Below are 23,743 nucleotides of genomic sequence, written 5' to 3' on the forward strand. Positions count from 1 at the left end.
AATCTCTATTCATGTCAAGATGTGAATTTAAATTAGTGTGTAAAAAGTGTAGACCTATTGATTTCATTTTTTCATTGGAAAGCCTGCTGTGAAATGTCAGGGTGAGTGATAGCACTTAGTACATTTTCCCATGCAGCATTCATCAGTTACTAGAGTGACAGGATTGAGTTTTACCCACATTTCACTTTAGTTGTTTTCATAATTGGCAGAAGTGACAAGCTGGAAGCTCTTAATGGTTCAAAATCTAACCGACTGACCTGTCAAAATAGTGAAGGTATCAGTCAAATGGGTACATAGTTCCCATGAAGATGGCTCTCAGCCAACATTTTGTGAATTAGGTTTGATTTATCTTTTTCTGGCCTCATGAACTCTGTAGTTCTGCATGTTTTTTTTTCTTTACATTTTGTGCTTCGGGGGGATACTACAGGTGAATAGGGTAAACATTTTAACTAACAGATATCACCATGAAACTTCCCAGTTTTTCACTTACATAAAGACAAATATTTTTTGTCAAATTTTATGTTTAAATATGTGAATGAGGCAATATCTAATGAAATATGCGCTAATTTGCATACATTTCCAAAATTCGCCACGTTTTAAATGTTTTATAAATCAGTAGCATGCTAACTTTTGGTGAATTCAGGAGAAATCTACTGACGAAAGAAGACAAAATTAAGTAAAATACCCACCTTAATGTGGATTTTCTACCATTACTTTCCACTTTTCTGAAAGAATACATGTTACTGTAAGGAAGAAAAATAAATTGATCAGTGCATGAAAAAAACAGTGTTTTTGCCTGTAGTGTCTCGCCTTAATGGGCCTTTGCCGAAAATATTTTAAGAAATGTGCAACTAAAATGGAAATGCTTGCAAATATGTGAATAGTTTGTTTCTCACTATTTATTTATTTCCCCACAGTGTCCAATGGTGCCATGGCTGCAAGGATCCAGAGCAGTGTGGGATGCAGTGGTCCCACTGGGTGTGTCTTCTCCCACCCTCCAGCTCCTTCTGATTCTCTATGGTCTCTTGCTGGATGCCCAGGGTCAGGGTAAGACATTTTAATAAGATGTTTTGTGTGGCCCATAGATTGTAAATAAAGATGGATGTAGCCTCTGTGACGTCAGCCATAGCTTTTTAAAAAGCATTTTTTATGTTGAAAGTGGGCTGTTGCTATATTGCCTGTAATTGACTCTGCCAATCTCCTGTCTTATGGGCAAAGACAAGTTTGTTTTGAGCTGAGATTTTGGTACATGCTGGTTCGTGGCAGAGATACACTCACACACCTGTCACTTAACACTGCACGCCCTCACTTGTGCTGAACTTTAAGGCTGAATAAAATTTAAACTAGTGAGTTATGTATATATTCACCTCCCATCCTAGTAGTCATCCAGGAGGAAATTATGTGTACTGTAGAGACTAAAACTGTTTTGGACCAGGCTGCAGACATGTTTATTTCTACCATAAAGTTGATTATTGTAATATAGGAGTCTGTGGAGACTGACTGATATAGAGTACTTAAAAACCATGACTAAGTAAAATTAATGTCACAAAAACATAGTAATTATATACAGGTGTATAATATGCAAAGATGCAGTAGGCCTATATAAGGTAGAAAATCAGTTTATATTTAATCCACATATCCTAGGGAGACAAGGCCATTATGCCCTCTGCTGTCAAACCACCCCATTGGCTTCCGTCCCTCCCTGTGACTGGTTTTATTTATAGCATGGCAGGAATTGCTACACTAACAAGTGACAAGGGTTCAAAATGTGCATACACACACAAGAGCACACGTGCAGCACACTGGTGCCAACTTTCAGGGGTGGTAAGGGGCAGCAACAAGGTTAATGCACAAGAATGGGGAGTAGTGTATTCAGCCCATATGAAATGAGCTCTGATTAAAGGACCTCGGCATTGGCATATGCTAGGGTGAATCCTGTGGGAGGCTGGGATAGTGCCAGGCCAGTGTAAAATTAGAGCCACCGATATATCCATATGAAACATTTACCTGACATTTAGAATAATGACTTAACAGGTACTATTCATATAAAAAATAATGTAGAAATAAGCTGTCATATGCTTTTGCCTATACAGTATGTGAATTATTATTGTTAGTTACTCTCAGACAAAGAAGGACTCAAAACTCCGGATTTTCAAACCTGAAACATGATGTGTGACAAACTCAACACCAGATTTGGAAAGATGCTTCATTTTAATGTTGCCAGTATCTGAGGGTAATTCTTTAAACATTGTTGGCAGCAATATGCAAATGCAGTGGAATGAAGAAGTGGGTGGCATCATTCTGGGAAGCCAGGATCTAGCAAGAAAAACCTAGATCTATATTGTCTATTAATTGACTATGATTTGCAGGTCGACAATTTTCAGCTTTCAAACTGTCCTGGATTTTTTGCTGTAACGTTAAGCACAAATTGTTTAACATGTACATAAATGGTGGGTGTACTTACAGGATGTAACTTATACCCCTTTCCCACTGGCCAAAAAACCCGTTTAAACCCGCTAACAATCGGCTTTTGGTGGCAGTGGGAAAGGCGCACCGAGCCGCGTCGACCCGGGTCAAACGACTCGGCAAGCGACGCGGGTTAAAATCGCCTTTAATCGGCTCGGCTCCAAACGGCTTGCAGTGGGAACGCCAGACCCGCTAATTTACGTGATGACACTGAACGTTACGTGACGCTACGTCATCGCGCCGGTCACGTCTCATATCACGTACCAAAACAAAGCTCTGCTCCGCTCTGCTCTCATCCGAGACTGGGATCAAAAAATCAGAGAACACTGACCAAAAACGATAGAAAAAAAGAAAAGAAAAGAAGCGACAGTCTGTTTAACTGACGTGTTGTGCCGCGGACGTCCGTCATCCGGCCGCAGCAGACTCTCTGTCCTCCGCGGTCCTGGTGCTCCAGGTCAGCCAGCCAGAGAGTCTGCCTCGGCGGACGGACACTCCGCGGCGGGCGGCTGTGGCATGACTGTGTGTGTCTCTTGCACCGCGGATGAGAGCGGGGCGACTGGTTTATGCTCTGTCTGATCCCTCAGCGGGGGGTCAGACTCGGCTCATTTTGGTCAACGGGAAAGGGGCCAAATCAAAGCCGATTGTTAGCGGGTCGACCCGCGTTTAAAAAACCCGCGTCGACCCGCTAATTTTAGTGGGAAAACGGCTTAAGTAACTAAGTACACTCAACCAGAACTTTATTCGGATTATCACCATAATACCTCTTTATTGTAATTCATCACACCGTTTCTGCTGATTTATCAGCTCCACATTCACTCTTCCACTCCACCACATACCAAAAGTGTAGTATTGGATCCTGATCTGCTGTCCATTCACCAAACTCATTGCAGTGTTCATTAAACCAGTTTGAAACAACTTTTGTTCTGTGGCGTGGTGCATTTTCATGCTGGGAAAGGTACTGAAAATAGGAGGTAGAAGATGGTTCATTATGGCCATAAGGGAATGCACATGATCAGGAACAATACACAGATTGTGGTATTAAAATGTAGATAGATAGTTGATGGTATTAAGTGGGCCAAAGTGTGCTAACAAAATGCACATCAGTACACCACCACCAGGAGCAGCCTGTACTGTTGACACCGCTTGATTGAATGGAGTCATGCTGCCAAATTCTGAACCTCTATGACATTCATCAGACCAGGCTGCATTTTTCCAGTCTTCAGCTGTCCAGTTATGTAGAGCCTGTGTCCACTGCAGCCTTAGATTTCTATTGTTGGCTGACAGGAGTGGAACCTTGTGTGATTTTCTACTCATCCACCTCAAGTTCAACATGTTTTTGTTGTTCTACGATTTCTTTTCTGCTCACCACTGTTGTAAAGAGTGATTATCTGAACTAATGTAACCTTTCTTTAAGCTGAAACCAGCCTGACCCTGAAGCACGACTTATATCTGTATGATTCTGTGCATGTCATTGCCGTCACATGATTGGATGACTGGATAATTACATGATTAAGCAAGTCTGCAGGTACTCCTATAAATTCTCTGTTTGTACATTGTTTAGCTTAATTTTTCAGCAGATTAATTTGTAACTTGTAACTGTCAATCGCTCTTAAAGAAACTCAAACACAAACATACTGCAACAAGTCATGTCATTACATAGTTACACCTGTAGAAATTACAAGATTGTTAGACTATTAATGAGTTGTGTTCAAATGGAATCAGGAATTTGCTGTGCCATGCCACTCCTTTTACTGTTTTCCTTTTTAAAAAAAAAAAAAAAAAAAAAAGCTTTTCTGCCTCTCATGCTTCCGTGCTTTCTGCTGAGGATATGGTATTCTTGTCAAGGTGAACTATCTGCTGCAGAGACACAGTCAGGAGAGTGAGCTTGTTCCGTATGCTTAGTTTGCAGTGCCAGATGTGAACAATGACAAGTCACATTGGTGGCAAAGATGAATAACTTTATAAAGGTGTCATGTCAGTGTGAGCTTAAAAAGGAATGTTTTATTGTAATGTTTTCAAGATGTTGTATGAGATGTTATATAAACTGCAAATTTTCACTTAAAAGGACACTTTTTGTTGGTGGGTGAGAGAACAAAATATCCAAGCAGTAACTCAAATCAACTGGACTACTCGTTTTTTCCAGAGGGAGTTCAGGTCTGTCAGTTGAACTCCGATTATCTTGGAGCAAACTTTGACAGTGCTGCTGAGACTATTCTTCTCCTTTACTGACAATCCATAAAACCAACTAATAAAAGAAAAAGTCAAAAGGCATTCAATAAACGAATGATATAAAAGCCACACAAAATGCTCTTAGAAACATTAAAATAATTCAGTTTACGCAACAGATATATCCTTTGTTGACCCCTTTTAACGATTGACTCAAAATTTTTATATCAAATATCAAATGGAGTCAAACATGGTTCCTCAGTACTTATATGTCTCAACGATCTCAACATCATCTCATGGATGGTGCTGGCTACTGGCTTAGGGCAATTCCTCCTGAAATCGATCATTAACTCCTTAGTTCTTCTTCATAATATTCACTCGGTGTCTCGCTATGGGATGCAGCCTCCTGCAGCCCTGATAGAAGCATTTATCTCAATCCGCCAATCCTGATTGGCCGGTGGAAGGTGTTCATCCGCGTCACACACAGTAGTCCCACCTACTATAAATAGTGTGTGCGGATAACGCCCCCTCAATTCAAAACCTCTTCTCACCTTGAGAGCTTATCTCACATTGGAGCTTCATTAGTTTAACTGTCCACAAGACGGATCTTGCTAGCTTCCGTCACCGGACGCTAGTGTTTCTCCAGTGTCTATCTTTCTGTCCATTCACACCAGACCGGACCGGTAGATTTTTCTTTTCCAGCCCCTCCACGGCGGATTTTTTCTCTCGACTCCCCTCCACGGACGCTCGAGTCGGTCGAGCTAGCTAGCACGCCAGCTACTCTCCTTGACCCCCACTAACACACCAGTTAGCAACGGTCCCCCCTTTTTCCCGTGCGCACTCCAGCTCGTCGGCGAAATGGCGACCGCTAAAGACCCTCACGCCAGAGGAGACTCTCGACCCTGTGACTGCGGGAACAAAATCTCGGGGAAAGACACCCACCCGGTGTGTAGTACCTGTCTGGGGGTTGACCACGCCAGGTTAGCCCTCGAGATTCCCGGGTCCTGTGGAAACTGCAAAGTGTTCACAGTGAAGAGCCTCAGGCGCAGGCTAGCCCGCCAAGTTAGCCTCGCTGACCGTGACCCATTTCTCCCCACCGCTGACCAAGGCTCAACCGCGGAGGAAGACGTGGACATGTCTCGGGAAGTCCCGGAGACCGGCTTCGACTGGGCCACCCAGTGCGAGCAGCTCCAGGTCCCCCCTTTTCCAGAGGAAGACATGCTGGAAATCGGCCTTGTGGAGGATGACGACTATGCCTCGTTCCTCATATCAGAGGACGAGGAGGAAGACGACATCTTCGTGGCCCCAGCCCCGGCTGAAAAGCCGAAGCTGTCCCAACCTACCACCAGGGAGGAAGGCGGGGTGAGCTCTCCAGCTCCCTCCCTCCATGTGGACCTGCTCGACATGTGTAAACGTGCGGCAGAGAAGCTGGAGGTCCCCTGGCCGGTTGCAATAGCGGAGCCCACCCGGTCCCGCTATGGAGGCAAGCGGCTCCCCCTGGCCCGTAGCGCGGTGAAACAGCTTCTCCCTGTCTTCCCCGAGTTGCTGGGCGAGCTGTCCAAAACTTGGAGTAGCTGCCCGTACAGCAACAGGAGCCCCATCCCGGGAGCAGCATCCCTCGACTGCGAGGGGATGGAAGCCCAGGGTCTCCTCTCGATGCCTCCGGTGGAAGCCCCCGTAGCTGCGCATCTCTGCCCGGGCAGCACGAGCCAGCTATCCGCGTCCTCCTCCAGGCGTCCGACGCTGCCCACGAAGCCCGAGCGGTTCCAGTCTGCACTAGCCGAGAGGGCGTACAAGGCAGCCGCCCTCTCGGCCAGGGCTCTCAGCGCTCTCTCCATCCTCACTGCCTACCAGGCAGAGCTGTTTGGGGCGTCCGCTAACGAGCAGGACCCCGACGCGTGGGAGGAAATGGCGGTGATCGCCGATTTGTCCCTCCGCATCCAGCGTGTCTCAGTCCAGGCCACGGGCAAGGTGATGGCGACCCTCGTCATTCAGGAGCGAGCGAGATGGCTCAGCCTCGCTACCCTGTCTGACAGGGAGCGGGACGACATACTTTCCATCCCATCTGTTTAAGGAGGTTTTCAGCTCAGTTGGGTCTTTTATTCTGTTTCTTATTAACTTGTGTCTCACCTCTGGTTGCGTCCCAGCTTCCTTCAAGCATGCCACAGTACAGCCTGTTTTAAAAAAGAAAAATTTGGATCCCTTGGTCCTTTCTGATTTGTTTTTACAATGTAAGGAGTAGAAAGTACATATTTTTGCATATAAATGTAGGGAGTAAAAGTAAAAAGTCGTCAGAAAAATAAATACTCAAGTAAAGTACAGATACCTGAAAAATCTACTTAAGTACAGTAACGAAGTATTTGTACTTCGTTACTTGCCACCTCTGCCCGTTACTGTTCTCCCTTTATATGCTACCCCTGGGGTCGATATTTAGGAAACATGGCATCACTTTCCATTGCTTCGCGGATGATGTGCAGGTATACCTACCAGTAAAGGCCACCTCCAAAGAATCCTTCCATACAGTGTTCAATTGCATGGCAGACATTAAAACATGGATGGACCTTAATTTCCTAAAATTAAATGAAAACAAAACAGAAATCATTCTATTTGGTCACCCTGACCTGGTCCAGGTCCTTGCCAGTTCCCTTGGCCCACTAGCACCTTACGTAAGTTCCCAGGCTAGAAACCTTGGTGTTATTATTGATGGGGCGTTCAAATTGGACAAGCAGATCAGTTCTGTGGTCAAGGCCAGCTTCTTTCAGCTTCGGCTCTTAGCTAAGGTCAAGCCCTATCTTAGAAGGGCTGATCTTGAAAAGACTCCCTATATGTCGGCATCGGCCAATCTGAACTAAACCGTCTGCAGCTTGTGCAGAACGCAGCAGCCCGGCTCCTAACTAGGACAAAGAAACGCGAGCATATAACACCGGTGCTCTCCTCCCTTCACTGGCTCCCGGTTAAGTTCAGGATTGATTTTAAGATTCTTTTATTTGTTTTTAAGTCTCTGAATGGACTGGCCCCAGAATACTTGTCCAACCTTATTAATGTACATCGATCCCCCAGAGCCCTGAGGTCATCCGACCAGTTGGTTCTGGACGTTCCCCGATCGTTCCTTAAAACCAAAGGCGATCGAGCCTTTGCAGTTGCGGCTCCCACACTGTGGAACTCTCTGCCACTTTCTGTGCGGTCTGCAACGAGCCTCGCTACTTTCAAAACGCACCTTAAGACCTACTTGTTTACTCTGGCCTTTGGCTGAGTTAAGTCACTGTATTTTGGATTTATACTGTATTACTCTTCTCATGTGTATTGCTTATTTGTTCATTTATTATACTGCTTTCCTTGTATTGCTCGTTGTATTGCTGACTTTTATCCTGTAAAGCACTTTGGCTGGCCTCCGGCCTTTAAATGTGCTATATAAATAAAGCTGACATTGACATTGACATTGACATGCCAATCGTCCCGGAGGGCATCTTCGGCTCTGCATTGGCCACGATGCAGCAGAGGTGCGAGGCGAAGAAAAAGGACAACGAAGCCCTGAAACTTTGCCTTCCCCGCAGAGCACCCACGCCTTCACCACCGGTGCAGCGCAAACCGTTTGCTGCTGCTTCCCAGCCGCCGCATTTCAGAATCCCGAAGCGGCAGCAACAGCCCGGGCCACCCCCCCCCCCCCCCCCCCCCCCCCCCCCGCCGAAGAGGGAGCCGGGAGCCGGCTGGCACCGAAAACCTCCCGCCCCGACCGCAGTCCCACCGCCGCCCCCGAACGCCGCGGCCTCGGTCCCCCAGGCGAGAAAGAAAAAGAGAGCGGCCTGACAGCCTTCCTCTCTCCGGGAACATCCTGTCGTTCCCCGTTGGCTTGTTCGTGTGCGTCCCGCGCCGCTGCTGCCCACTTCAGAGCTGGTTCGCGAGAGGGGAGACATCGCCTCGGAGGTTTGCGCTGTTGCGCCCCGAGGGAAATGTCCACAAGCACACACACACACACACATGTTCCCAAAAGTGTGAAAATAAAAAGAAATCTGTCACAGCCAGGCCACGAGCCGAGGGTGCAGATAACAAAAAAAGCCAAAACAAACAAAACAAAACAAACAAACAAAAATATCCTGTCTATGAGCAGTGTGGTCACCGAGCCCTCTGCAGCTCTGCTCCCGGGATCGGAATCACCGTTCCCGCGGAGCAGAGCGACATGCCCGGCTGTCCCTGCGGTGCCCACTCACGCATACGCAGTACAGCTCGGGGATTGTTTCCCCGCTCTACCGCAAGAGGGCGCCACAGCACCGCTGCTGGGACCTCCTGTGATGGAGCAGGAACTGCATTATGCTTCTCCGCTTTCCCTCAAACAGGAAAATTGGAAAGCAATCGCAGCTTCACCGTGGGTGTTACGCACAATTTCCCGGGGATACAGGCTCCAATTCGCCGCTGTTCCTCCCCGTTTCTCCGGCGTAATACAGTCACAAGCACAGGGAGAATCAGCTCGAGTCTTACAGGAAGAAATCCTCTCTCTGTTAGAAAAAAGAGCAATTTCTGTCGTATCTCCCGCACAGAGTCTGTCAGGTTTTTACTCCAGATACTTCCTCGTCCCCAAACGGGGGGGGAGAGGAATCCGCCCTATTCTGGACCTGCGGGCTCTGAACAAATTTCTGCGGAAATACAAATTCAGGATGCTGACACACGCAGCACTGCTGCGTCTAGTAAGACCGAACGACTGGTTTTCGTCCGTGGATCTGAAAGACGCGTATTTCCACATTCCCATTTACCCCCCTCACAGACAATATCTCCGATTCGCCTTTCAGGGGGTGTGCTACGAATACCGTGTTCTTCCATTCGGCCTGTCTCTCAGCCCGAGGGTTTTCGTACGGTGCACAGAGGCAGCCGTCTCCCCGCTCAGACGCCGGGGCATACGGCTGGCCACATATTTGGACGACTGGCTCCTGTTGGCACAGTCAGAACAGGAGGCCATGGTTCACACACACATTGTGACAAAACATCTAATGGATTTGGGCTTTGTGATAAATACGGAGAAGAGCCAACTCTCTCCCACACAGGAGATAATCTTTCTGGGTTTATCCCTGCGCTCCGTGCCATTCACAGCTCGCCTCTCGGAGGAGAGAGTGAAAACTTTCAAAGCTTGCCTCGTGCACTTCCGTCGACACAGGTCCGTCCAGTTCAGACTGTGTCTTCGGCTACTGGGTCTGATGGCCTCAGCCATCCTCGTGATCCGTCTTGGCCGCCTTCACATGCGGGAATTTCAGCGCTGGGTTGCTTCACTCAGGCTAGATAATGGTCACGGCGGATTGCGTAACGGCTCTGCGCCACTGGCGGGCTCTGTCTTTCCTGTCTCAAGGGGTGTCAATGGGCACTGTCTCGTCCAGGAAAGTGATCACCACGGATGCCAGCCTATCCGGTTGGGGTGGTATTTACGAGGGCAGGCCTGTGAGAGGACGCTGGAGCCAGGCTCTCCAACGTCTTCACATAAACTTTCTCAAGCTCTCGGCTGTGTTTCTGTCTCTGAAACACTTCCTCCCGTTCCTCTCGGGCCATCACGTCCTGGTGAGGACGGACAACACAACGACAGTAGCATATATAAACCGTCAAGGCGGGTTGCGCTCTCGTTTGTTGCACACTCTGGCACACAAACTTATCCTCTGGAGCAGTGTGCACTTTCTCTCCCTGAGGGCGACTCACGTCCCGGGGACCCTGAACGCAGGTGCCGACCTGCTGTCCAGGGGCGCGCCGATATACGGGGAATGGATGCTACACCCGTAGGTCTTGGAGCAGATATGGGCGCGCTACGGGCGCGCCAGGATAGATCTGTTTGCGTGCAGAGAAAACGCTCAGTGCGAGCTGTTCTTCTCTCTGCGCACTCTGAACGCTCCCCTGGGCGTAGACGCGCTAGCGCACGCTTGGCCGCACAAGCTGCTCTATGCGTTTCCCCCACTGGCCCTGATACCCCCCACTCTCGCCAGAGTGAGGGAACACAGCCACAAGCTGATCCTGATAGCTCCACACTGGCCAGCGATGCACTGGCTGGCGGAGATATATCGGATGCGGTGCGCAGGGACTTGCTGTTGCAGGGAAGGGGGACGGTGTTCCACCCGCACCCGGAGCGACTGCAACTGTGGGCCTGGCCCGTGAGTGGCTCAATCTGACCACTGCCGGGCTCCCTCCGAGTGTGGTTAACACTATCCAAAACGCCAGAGCTCCCTCCACTAGGTCTCTGTACGACTCTAAGTGGGGAGTGTTTGAGCGGTGGTGTCTTGAACGGGACCACACCCCCTTTCAGTGTTCTGTGCCAGTGATACTGTCGTTTTTACAGGACCTGATTGATAAAGGAAAAGCCTTTTCCACGGTTAAGGTTTATCTGGCGGCTATAGCGGCTTGCCATATAGGATTTGGGGACAAATCAGCAGGGCAACACCCTTTGGTGTGCCGGTTTATGAGGGGCACGCGCAGGCTTCTCCCTGTCTCCAGACCACTATTGCCTCCATGGGATCTAGCGGTGGTTCTGGAGGGGCTTAAAGGCCCCCCATTTGAGCCATTGCTGGGAGCGAGTCTCAAACACCTGTCCCTTAAGACAGTGCTGTTACTGGCTCTCGCCTCTGCAAAGCGAGTGAGTGATATCCATGCGCTCTCTGTGAGCCCTGTGTGCACTCAGTTCGCCCCGGGGAATACGCGTATGGTTCTGAAACCCAACCCGGTCTTTGTACCTAAGGTGGTGGGTTCATGGTCCCCGATTGAGCTCGCAGCGTTCACCGCTCCTCCAGGTGAGCAGCGAGCAAACATGCTGTGTCCGGTTCGAGCTGTGCGCTCTTATATGAACAGGACACAGAGCATCAGGAAGAACGATCAGCTCTTTGTCTCCTGGGCTGAACCCCGAAAGGGACAGCCAGTCACAAAGCAGCGCCTCGCCCACTGGGTGGTGGAGGCTATAGCTTTGGCATATAAGAGCAGAGGTCTGCAGCCACCCGAGGGTTTGCGCGCGCACTCTACCTGTGGGATGGCCGCGTCCTGGGCTTTATTTAGGGGAGTGTCTGTGCAGGACATTTGTTCAGCAGCGAGTTGGTCCTCGCCTCTGACTTTTGTTCGGTTCTACATGCTTGACGTGTCAGGGCCGTGCGTGGCTAGCGCGGTCCTGGAGTCTTAACTGGAACCCAGGGACCCTCCCCACTGGCCGGTACCTGTTCGATAAACTGTCTGGCAATACGGGAGCTACCATATCCCATAGCGAGACACCGACTGAATATTATGAAGAAGAACGTTTGGTTATCAAACATAACCTCAGTTCTTAGAATAATATGAGCGAGGTGTCTCGCCAGACGACCCTTCTTGCTGGGCGGTGAGAAGAGGTTTGCTTATTGAATTGAGGGGGCGTTATCCGCACACACTATTTATAGTAGGTGGGACTACTGTGTGTGACGCGGATGAACACCTTCCACCGGCCAATCAGGATTGGCGGATTGAGATAAATGCTTCTATCAGGGCTGCAGGAGGCTGCATCCCATAGCGAGACACCGAGTGAATATTATTCTAAGAACTGAGGTTATGTTTGATAACCAAACGTTTTTGTCACATTTAGATCAATTCAATTCAATTCAATTCAATTCAATTCAATTCAATTCAATTCAATGTATTTGAAGTGGGACAGTGCAAGTTCATGAACGAAACATAAAATCGTAAACAAGCCGGATTGTAGCCACAGGCTAATTTCCATCCGCTGTCCCATACATAGATGTTCCCTGGTACAAAATACAATAAATAAAAACAAAAAGCATGTTATAAAATAGCAGCAGTCAGTTTACAGTATAATAGATAACAATACAGATTCAGTGCCGTAGTAGGACAGTACTTACAAAAGTGCAACCGTGTCATGGGATAAAGTGCTTACAATCATCAAAGTGCTTAGAGGGTCCTAGGAGTAGGCTAATGTCTAATTGAGCTGTGTCTCAATGATAGGTCTAAGGATATAATTTAATCACTTGCACTGCTATGAATAACTAAAATTTATATAATAATATAAGTGATAATACTATTGAATATCCAGGAAGTTATCATCACACCAGTTCACAAATGAAGAAAAATGACACAGATGTGACCAATAGTAGCTCAACTACTCCATTAGAATTACAATTTTGAACTGCTGAGTAAATACCAGTGAAATGCAACACTGTCCCCCACCACACGTTATGAGTCAGGCTAAAAGATCCAGTCAATTACTAGTATGGAATATAGAAACTGTTCTGTGTTAATGCTGTTTTGGTCTGTGGTATGGCTGTCATAACTCTTATATATCTAGTTATGATAATTCAGTCACAACTGATGATTAAACAATGTGACTCATATGCAAATAATTTCTCAGATATACTGGACAACTCTGGGTACATCACTAGAGGTACTTCAGCTGCCTGTTTTGTGCCAAAGGTCAACTCTCCCTTATCAGCAGCTGTGGATGCCTGCCAACCACCTGGCAGATAGATTTTTTATAACCAAGAATGAATGGATATTGAGTACTGGAGTGACCTCGCAATGAATGAAGACTGAAATGCGTTTAAGTCTGGTGTTGGAAAATAAAGTTTTACAGCCATTATATTACATGTAGTGTTTCACATTTACACAATAAAAAGTGGCTAAAACTGTGAGACTAAGAGACTCATTACACTAGGGGCCCTAGTTTCTTAGACCAGGTGAAGTCTAACCTCGGCGCAGCTTCGCCACGTCAACGGGGTGTGGCCCAGGTCCATTTCGCAAGTCTGGTGGGCCGCGCAGTCAGACTTAGACCAGCGCAGCCCCTCCCCTCGTCCCTCCTACCGGCGCAAACGGTGAAGAGGGAGGAGAGAGGGCGGGAGGGAGACAGGAGGAGGAGAGAAAGGCGTGGAGTGGGTTTGACACAGCCGAGTCAGATCTTCACCAATCAAAGGAGCTCCTCTCCTCACCTTTAACTGCGCGGAGGGCGATGCGCACTGCAAGTTTGTCATTTTATACTTGGACATGGACGGAGGAGACAGCGATGCCAGAGGCCGAACCTCTCCCCGGAGGAAACAGCTGTTTCCCCGGAGGTCCGAGCTCAGAGTGACCAATAATGAGTTTACTAATAATAATACAAATATCCTTAATCAGGTTTGATCTGATACACTGAGAACCCCTGCCCAATGTAAGAAACAACAACTAATTAACTAATAAAGAAACTCACATTTATTCAAACCCTGTGTAAGCAAGATGAGAGGTGTAATCACAACATAAACAAACACCATGCGTAACGGATGAAATCAGTGTAAAGGACGCTCTCTCTCTCTCTCTCTCTCTCTGTCCGTCTCTTTTTTTCTCTTTTTTTTCTGTGATAGAGATAGTATACTGTAGTAGGCTATATACTGACTATCTGATACCGAGGCTGTGGTGGACTAAGAGAGATGAAGATTTGTGTTTTGTTTTTCATTACGGCTGCCTGATGCTGATTAATGATTTAATAAGTAAATAAATAAATAAAGCGATCATCACAAGGGCAGAGTGGTATCTCAACACGGCAGCGACATGCAGTCATCCACCCTCAGTCCTGCTTTTGGGACATCCACAGCTGCTTTTCAGTGCCAGTTCGTCCCTGCTGTGTTAATTCAGGTGGAGTTTCCATTACGCGTGCCACAGCCTTTGATCTCTGCTTTGATCTGACGTCAGATGTGACGGGACAATCTATATAGATATAAATTCACGTGTTGATTCCATTAGTTGCATTAAATAGTGGTTATTGTGGATATTTATTGCATTGAGATGTGTCTGGAACTGTGGAAATCTGCCTGTGAGGTCTTGGTGACGTGTGTGCACTGCAGGTCAGTCAGTCAAACTTCCACTGCACCTGCTGCGCTCCGCCCTGCGCTGAGAGTAGACCTGGTTGGAGGTTGCGAGCTTTCAGCGCAACCTCGGCGAGACATTTTCGCACAAAACTTCCACTGCACCAAGCTGAATCTGTGACGCCTCCCCCTGCTGCGTGGCCACGCCTATCTCAGCGCAGCGCGATCTACAAATCTCCCAATCTGACTTTGCGCTAGGCTGCGCTGGTCGAAACTTGCATTAGACCGGCTGCACTACCTTGCGCCACCTGCGCTGCGCCAGCAAACTAGGGCCCTAGATTTTAATATTTTTTCAACCCCATTTAAGTACTTTTCTCATTTGGCATGCATTATTTGCATGTTAAACAAACAACATGTATCACTAAACTGTTTATTATGTATTATCTTTATTATGTAATCCACAAAACTTTATCTTCATGAAGCATCACAGGAGCTGCTACTAGTCTTTTTCGTGCATTGTAATGTCATGAGTACAATTCTTGTTCAGAATGGCAGCATCCATTTGGAGCATGTTGCTTCCTGTAACTGTACCTCCTGGCAGCCCAGTCTCCTATAAGTTATGATGTGCTGATATCCAGAAAACAAGCTGGAGGTTAAAACAGAATGTGTATTTGTACTAAGATCGTCATGTTATTTTCTACTGGAGGCATTTAGTTGACCTCCGCACCTAAGCCAATGTTCATAACATAAAGGGAGCATGGCAGAAATTCAAAGTGGAAGTGTGGTGACACAGCAGAAACAGAACTGTAGACTTGCTCAAAGAAAATCTTGGGAGCCCTGACTTACATACTGACCGACTAACACACAGGCATCATGTTCTATATGGATCATAATATAAACTACAAAAGGCTAGAAGGGTTGTACAAAAGTTTGTTAAACACTTCACATGCATGGGGTTACCTCTATTCCACAATAAGATGTAAACACATGATATTAGTAACATTTAACATTTTAATTTGTCTCACTGGCTCACCAATCAGAAACCTAGTGATAAATGTTGACCACTGACTGAATTTGTACATTCACATTTGGGCAAAAATGCATTCATGAAGGAAACCATATGGCAAAATCATTATCTACTAACGTTTGATTTGTACAACATGATTTTTCCTTTGTCCTCTCAGTGATCAGCACCCTTTCTCTTTTATAATAGTACATACTGTATGGTTTTGCTTTGGGAATTTGTTGAGGCGTCCATTATGCCTTCTCACACTAGATGGCAGTATTGCTTAAAAAAATAATAATAAGAGCTATAATTCACTGTACCTTTCTGGGAGCCACTGAAAAGGGCAAAGGCTTTAATCATTGAAGTACAATGAAGTCACATAGCCTATATTCTTTCATTGATTAAATCTGTTCCTGTAATGTCTAGTTTTGAATTCACTTTAGTTCTGCTTTTTTGTGTCATGGGTGCACTGTGTAGATTTACACTTAAATTGTGTTAAGATTTCTTTTCACAAAACATTTCTGTTAAGTAGAAACGTATGGCCTCAAGTATCTCCTTTTTTCAACCAAAGAGTGAAGCCAAAGTCATCTAAAATTAATTATCTCAAACATGGTTGCTGTAGTCAAATGGAAAAAGCCTACAACACAGCAGGGTGTATCTCCATTACAACACAAATGACTTCAAAGCTATCTTATAAAAACCATCATTTAGGATGCCTGGTTGCACATGCTTATTTTGATGACCTTAATGTCACTGAGTCAAAAGACATCATGCTGGAAGGATTTTTGTGGCAGTGTTAATTTAGAGGACCTTTTTTTTTTTTTTAATCTCCTGTGCTCTAATTTATGAATGTATAGATTAATGAAATATTACAAGTGGCCATAAAAGCCATGGCACATCTACTGCCCAGTACAGAGCAAATGGAGTCCCAGTGGACTAAGTCACAGTCACCGCCTGTGACTCCCTACACACACCAAGCCCCATTAAGTCCAACTCTCTCCAACAAAAAAATGCAGGGATAAAAATATTCATTCCATTTTACAGATTGAAAAATACAAAATGTGATACCATAAAAGTTGTGCCCTTGAAGTGGTTTTCCAGGAGAGCTTAAGAGTAACAAAGACATTTGGGGGTGGGGGAGTATGTTAAGGTCAGTGGTCACTACCTTTTTGTTAAAGAAATTTGTGAAAAGTTTTATGGGGTGTTGCAAGAGATTTAACATGCAGGGTTTCTCCAAGTGTTTTACCCCCTCCAAGTCCTTAAAAGTTAAATAAGGCTTTACTTTTGCCAGAGTACGGATTTGGTGAACTGAACCTTTAATCACAGTAACCTCCGTTTTATTTTCATTTTGATTAAGGTAGCTCTGGCTCATCCAACTCAAGCCTGTCAAGAAGACAGGCTTATAAAGGTTTCAATGAGTCCTCATAGTTCATTCGAAGAGGGAGATAGACCTGCACATTATCTGCATAACAATCAGAGATGGCAAAAGTTAAAATTTCTTTACTTGAGTAGAAGTAAAAGTACCTGTGTAAAAAACGACTTAAGTAAAAGTGAAAGTACTGATCCAAATATCTACTCAAGTAAAAGTAAAAAGTACAGGCTTTGAAATTTACTCAAAAGTATTATTAAAAGTAAAAAGTATTTCTATTGCACGATTCACTGCAAAGCAAATAACCACGCGATAATTTATCTTGAATCCATTTCATCAATGTTATTGTTTGAACAAACATTGTTCACATAGCCTATAAGTTTACCTGCTGGACAATGTGTATCCTAATCTACTTCACTATGGTCAATCGTAGGCATTTGTATTGTACACTTCAGGTTTACACATCACACATCACACTTATTAAATTTTGGACCAGGATTGGCTTCTAAACTGTGGTGTCACAAATCATGTTCGTATCCCAATTAATCAACTTTTTTAATATCACATCAGGCAACAATTGTTTCTCACTGTACAGGTGGTGTGTTATTGTGAATGGCACACCTAGGGACTACATAATAACTACGCTTCATCTGGTACAAAAAATAGTAGGCTACTCAAGCGCGACGTCCAACACGAGAATCAAACTCGCTAATTTTAAAAACCCAGCAGCAGCATCGCCAACTGATCTGTACAGAGACTGTTGTTGTTCTGTCACCTGAGTTCACTGACTGCTGTGTGAGTGAAGGAGCTGATGAGAGGAGAGAAACAAGAGAGCGAGAACCACAGTAGAAGAGAAGCCCATCTGAACAGAAAAACTCCTATCTGTCGGATAGGACTGGATCAGCATGAGGGCCGTACTTTTTATACACACTTCTAAATGTGACAACAGGGTCCAATACTCTACAGTGTCAAATTCAATGCTGTCAGGTCCACGGTCAGTACCATCCTGAGTCTACAGTTAAAGCAATGTCATTGAAAACTTAGGACAGATTCACAACTATGACGTGGCCTGAAGCCAGACTAAAATTTCTGAAAAATATTATTTTGTCCTCTAAAAACAATAACTACTGATTAATAATAATAATAATAATAATAATAATAATAATAATAATAATAATTGTAATGTATTATGTGTCAAACATAACAATAATAATACATTTAAAGCAGAAGTAAGTGATATATTTGTGTTAATATAAGTCTTAAATAGTTATATCTTCCGACAGCAATCACTTACATAGAGCGTTTGGACCGAAACACGGGTCTGTCAGTCCCTCTGCTCTGCTCTGAGCCGAGGAGAAAACATTTATTGTATCCTACAGTTTTTATCCAATGAGGAGAGAGAACGGCATGCAGGGCTGTGTGTGCAGCCAAGGGACGCCGTGAATGTGGTGACGTAGGGACGAGGACTGTTATGGTGCGTTCAAGGAAACTCGTAACTCGTGTTTTTCCGACCTGTGAAGTTGTACCAGTTCGATCTGGTACGAGTTCACGGGTCGGAAGTTACGAGTGGCAGTTATAGTGACTTTCACAGGTAAAACAGGTCGGAAAAACACGAGTGGGTTGCCTGGAACGCTACAAAATCGTAAGTTGTGACTTGAAGCTGTAATTTACGGTTTCAAAAGCCTGCCTGGAACGCAGCATTAGCCAAAACGACCGGATCGCTTACTTCTGCTTTAATTTAGAGGCGCCTTTCTTGACACCCAAGGTCACCTTACAGAGCATAAAATCTTAACGACATTGTGGAAAAACAAAACAAACAAGTCATTACCTTCTCCAATACTTTTGATAAAAATTAAAGTTTGGAAATGGGTGGAAAGTTAGAGAGAACAGTGGGGTCAATAAGTGGATGTACTATAGCGTGCTTTGGAGATGCTGGGAAACACCCTGAGCTGAAACAGGCATGTACTTACCTCAGAATGAAAAAAAAAATACATCTATGGAGGAAACCGTATTGTACAGATTCAGATCCAGTTTCGAGACAAAGATACAAGCAATTGATTAATTAAATATTGGACGTGCACCTATCTCATGAAGATGAGTGAGTTTTCGACAGAACTTAAATATTTGCCGACAATCGAGGCTGTTGATATCACAAACTCTCTGTTCCTTCAGACATCCTACTACAGTACACCAAACAGCAGACGAAAGTCTACAATAGTCTGGAGGCATATAACTTTTTTGTCAGCGAGTGGGTCCACAACCTCGGTACCACACGGTTTCACGATGATCATTGGATCTTCGCCAGGTTGAGTGTTTGTTCTTATATTGTTTTGTGTTAAGATGCTAGCAGCTAGCAGCAGCGACTATAATGTCAACAAACATGCAACACATCTTAACCACGAAGTTAGCCTGACAGTCGTTTATGTTTCAAGGTAAACCACTCTCAGAGATCAAGTGAAACAGCTCATTGCAATTGCATGGCAGGGTAAGTAATTTAGTATGTAGGCTAGGATGTTTACCACAAGATCACACACACACACACAGGCGACTGCTAGCATACTGCCAGTTTACTTCAGAACCAGCGGGGAGAGAGCTTTAAGGGATAAACATGTTAATTAATGTAAAGTGCTACTCCATATTAGAAGGCTATATTGAACATCATCAAAATGTGTTGATATAGATTGCACGTTTCCCATGGTGTAAACTGCATTTGAGGTTTAAAAAAATAATTTCTCAGAATCGTGTTCTTAGGGGCAGTTCTTTTCCCATTGAAGCTGGGGTAAAGATGCAAGATACAGCTTCCTGCACAAACAGCAATGCAAGTGGCTGATGCCATCACATGTAAAAAAAGATAGGGTGACACATTCTTAGCAATCCAAATGTGGGACAGAGAATGTCATATGTTAATGAGCATGACGACAAACTAATGCTATAAACACAGGCACAAAAATAGCTAGCTAACATACCTCTGACGATCTGTGGTCGCTACAGACACAGGCATTGCAGACTCTGCTCCTCCCGACCGCAGACGTAGGTTTAAAATCCACTTTTTACGGCAACAATTCTTGCCTACTCTGTAAAACCCCCCTTCCTTTTTTTCGGTTAGAACAATTGGAGCAGTCGTAAACTACACAAAATGTAGGCATTCGGCAGATTCTCAGTCATGAAGGTAGGCTACGTCACTTCCAGCACTTCCAGAAAAGTGGAACACCTACTCACCAGAAGGAATTAAACTTGTAGCTATCACCTTTATATATAATATATATAATATATATAAATATATATATATATAATGCCTTCAGCTCCTGGATGTTATCTACAGCTTCTTTGTAACATGATTTCAATATTTCAGGATTGTTTCTCAGTTTGAATGATGAACAGGGACCTAATGTTTTTCAATCTGTGGACTGACATACGAAGCATAAAGTCCAGTCATGACATTCCATTATGGCTAATTTGAAATAAGAAATGAAGACGCTGTAACATCATGAGCTTGATAAGATGAGCATTAATAAGCATTCACAAAAGTAAAAATCTACCAAAATAATGAAGCTTACCAGTTTCTCAGCATTACTTTGGGAGGGGATCTTAGCCAGACTTACCCAGAATGGGTCATAAGTGTAAATTCAACTTTTTAAAATCAACATACACAAGCAGTAACTAGTTCTAGCCTATATTTTGACCAACACAATATTTGGTTAATTGGTCTTTCCAGACCCCCCCCCCCATAAGGGACGAAAGTAACAAAGACTTCTCTTCAAAGTCAAATTACACCGACGTCCATTCACATTTTTACAAAATAACACCTGGTATTGATAGAGAACTAATATGAGCTAGTGATCACAACAACTAAAAAGTATCTCTCTGTAACGCTAGCTTTTTAAATTACATTTATTAGAAAAATGTTACTTTCGACCCTGTTCTCCCCTACACCTCAATACACCAGAGCACATTATCTCATTGGGATCCTGTGCTTATCACTGAATGACCTTGGAGATACAGTCATTAAGGAGATTTGTTTGATATCTGAAATGAAACTCAGTTTCTTAATGCTGACTGTGCATGTGAGTTTTTTTTTCATGCTCCCCAGTTAAATTATAAATTTAGCAGTGGTGTTGGAGTGGTAATGCTCGAGATGTCCTAGCTGTGTTATAACATTTTTGTTTGTGAGCATGAGGGTGTTGTGGTAAGGGGTGTGGCCGCGTCACTATGGCTCCTGCTTTGGCGGTAGCACTGACGCTGTTCTTCAAAATGACATCTGAGGGAGGGACCTTTCACCAAATGCATCACGGTCTCATCAAGTGTTGCAGTCTGCCCAGATTAATGGGGCTGAGAGCTGATTATGCAGAGCTGTACATCATGTCTGTCTAACTGCATGCTGCTCTCACTGCCTGTCAATGATCCACCCTCCTCTATCCTTTCCCTCGATGGAAGAAAGCAAAAAGTAGCACTGTCGCCCTCAGCAAGGAGGACTCCTGCGGCTTACCCTCAGACTTATGCAATATGATGTGGACGAGCAGTTTGTTATTTATCTCTGGATAAAAGTAGAGCTTTGGTGAAACATCCCACTGTCTTGAATAGTCTACTTGCTTGTAAAGCAATTTTCCTTTCCCTTGGTCTTTGTTCATACACAAACACAAACCTCATAATAATGAACTATGCTGAGACACAGTGTGCATAAGGAGCATATTTTAGAAGTCATATAGACCTATAATGTCCTAGTACCAATAATGCTTAAAAAATGTGAAATAATGTATAGGCTAGTCTATGTGGCTTGTGCCTTGTAGTTTTAATTTATGATGATGTCAGACCAGAAAGTTTAAAGTGTCATTAAATGGATTGGAACTGCTAATATACAGGTATTTTACAACTCTAAAGGCCTCAACTGCTGAGTTGAGCTACCTGCATGTGTAAATTACTCTGTAGCCGCACCCTGTGAGCCCAGCCCGGTGTGGGGGATGGATTAATCTTCCCAGCACATTATTGAATGTGTTCCCTTGCTTGGGAGCAGCCGATAAATTGTGCTTGTCACAATGGCCCTGCACCTGCTCTCCATAGCCTTGGAATTTCTAACAAAGCATCACATTTCTGAACACAGCACTGGAGGCTATAAAAAAATCGTCACAACATGGATAGAAAACGCTTGAGGAGGATGGGAAGGGGTATGGGGAGGAGGGGTAGAGAGAAACACAGGAAAGAGACGTATATCATCCTAGTTGTTGCTTTACATTTATGGCATACCTTAGGCTATGCAAACACATGCCATGAAAATACATGTTACTATTTTGAGACAACTGTTCAGGTTACTTGATCTTAAAATTACCTTTTGAGTTCAGAAATATCTCATTAGACATACAGTACCAAGAACATGCACATTTAATTATTCCCCATCTAAGCTAAAACAAACTATTTTAAACTTCAGCACTGAAATAGTGCTGTTAAGTGTGATACAATAAATAACGTTTGGTTATTAACTGTGGAGGTACAACTTAGTTTTTACTAAAATGGATAAGGTGAGTGTCTGTCACAGAGCTACTGATGATTACTTTATTACAAATAATAAAGGCTATTTTTTTTTTTTTTTTTTACCTTATCCAAAGTATCTGACAATGAAAGGTACTGTAGGACTGCATTTTAGTATCTGCTTCAAGACATATCAACATTGGATGCTGTTGGAACTGAATGTAAGAGATGTTACACAGACTCCTACATACAGTACACTGGGCAGTGCGACTACAGTTGCCTCAAACAATTCAGTTGGCAGGAAAACATTGGGCCATTAACAACTATAAACAGTCCACTGAGCAGAATTAGACAGCCAGCTCAATCTGATACGCTTAAATACACATATACTATGAATATCTCACATTTGGAAACAAACACAAAAGAATCAATGGGCTCCCTTTACATTCTCAGTGCTGTGTAACGATTGCTCCCACAACCTTGTTTTTTTTTTTTTTTTTGGAACCAGTCTCCCGCACACTTATTCCATGCAATTATTGTCATCCAAATCAATCCACTGTAGACTCCATTGAACTCACTAAAGACTATTGAGTTAATGAAAATCTTGGAAATGTATCTTCTTCTTTTTTTACCTGCTGATTGTTCCGTTGGTTTGCTGCATGATTCCAAAAACGTGCCACATATTCTGAGCATACCATTATGATTTACAGATTGGATGCTGGAGGCCAAAATGCTATAATCCATGTATGACTTGTGCTGAGGGTATGTGGTGTAAAAGTGCTTCCCTGGTTTCATCAGTAGGGGGAGCTTGCACACTTGCCATCACCTGTGTTCTTCACAAGATATTTTTAATCTTTCATCATGCATCTGTATTCCTGCCCGACCGTATAGCCCTTTTTACAGCCTTTGTTTTACTTTCCAGCCTAAAGGGTCATGTGCAGTATGTTTTCATTGCTTTTGTTTGTTCTGTCAAATTAGCTGTTAAATGGTTTTCAGGGCTCACACAGGAGTGATCAGTTTGCATCATTTTGGAGTCAATGAAAATATAGTTTTTTCCTGAGCAAGACCACTGACATCAGTTCAGTTAATTTCACTATGTCTCCTACTCCGTCTTCACCCTCATCTTTTCTGTCTCTTTGTTTTCACTCACTCACTTAACACTCTATCTTTGCTTCTTCCACCAACCACCACCCACCCTGGCTGCGCTCATGCAGTTTCATCCCTAGAGGTGAAGAGCAGACTCCTATAATTACCCAAGTGTCTGTGAAATGAATCATTGGGCGGCTGATTGAGCTGCATGATGGGAAACATCCATCCTGAGTAGTACAACTGAGTGTTCTCAGCCCTCTACCCCATCTCTCTGCTGATGCCCAGGGCTGGCATATGTGCATACTCAATGCCACTGCTGAGAGAGGCAGGGTGTGGTCTGCAGCCGCTGCATGCTGAAGCAGAAACCACGACAGCTCGCAGGAAAACAAGGATCACCAGCAGTGTTACATAAAC

This window comes from Trachurus trachurus (assembly GCF_905171665.1).
Source record: "Trachurus trachurus genome assembly, chromosome: 13".
Classification (NCBI taxonomy): Eukaryota; Metazoa; Chordata; class Actinopteri; order Carangiformes; family Carangidae; genus Trachurus; species Trachurus trachurus.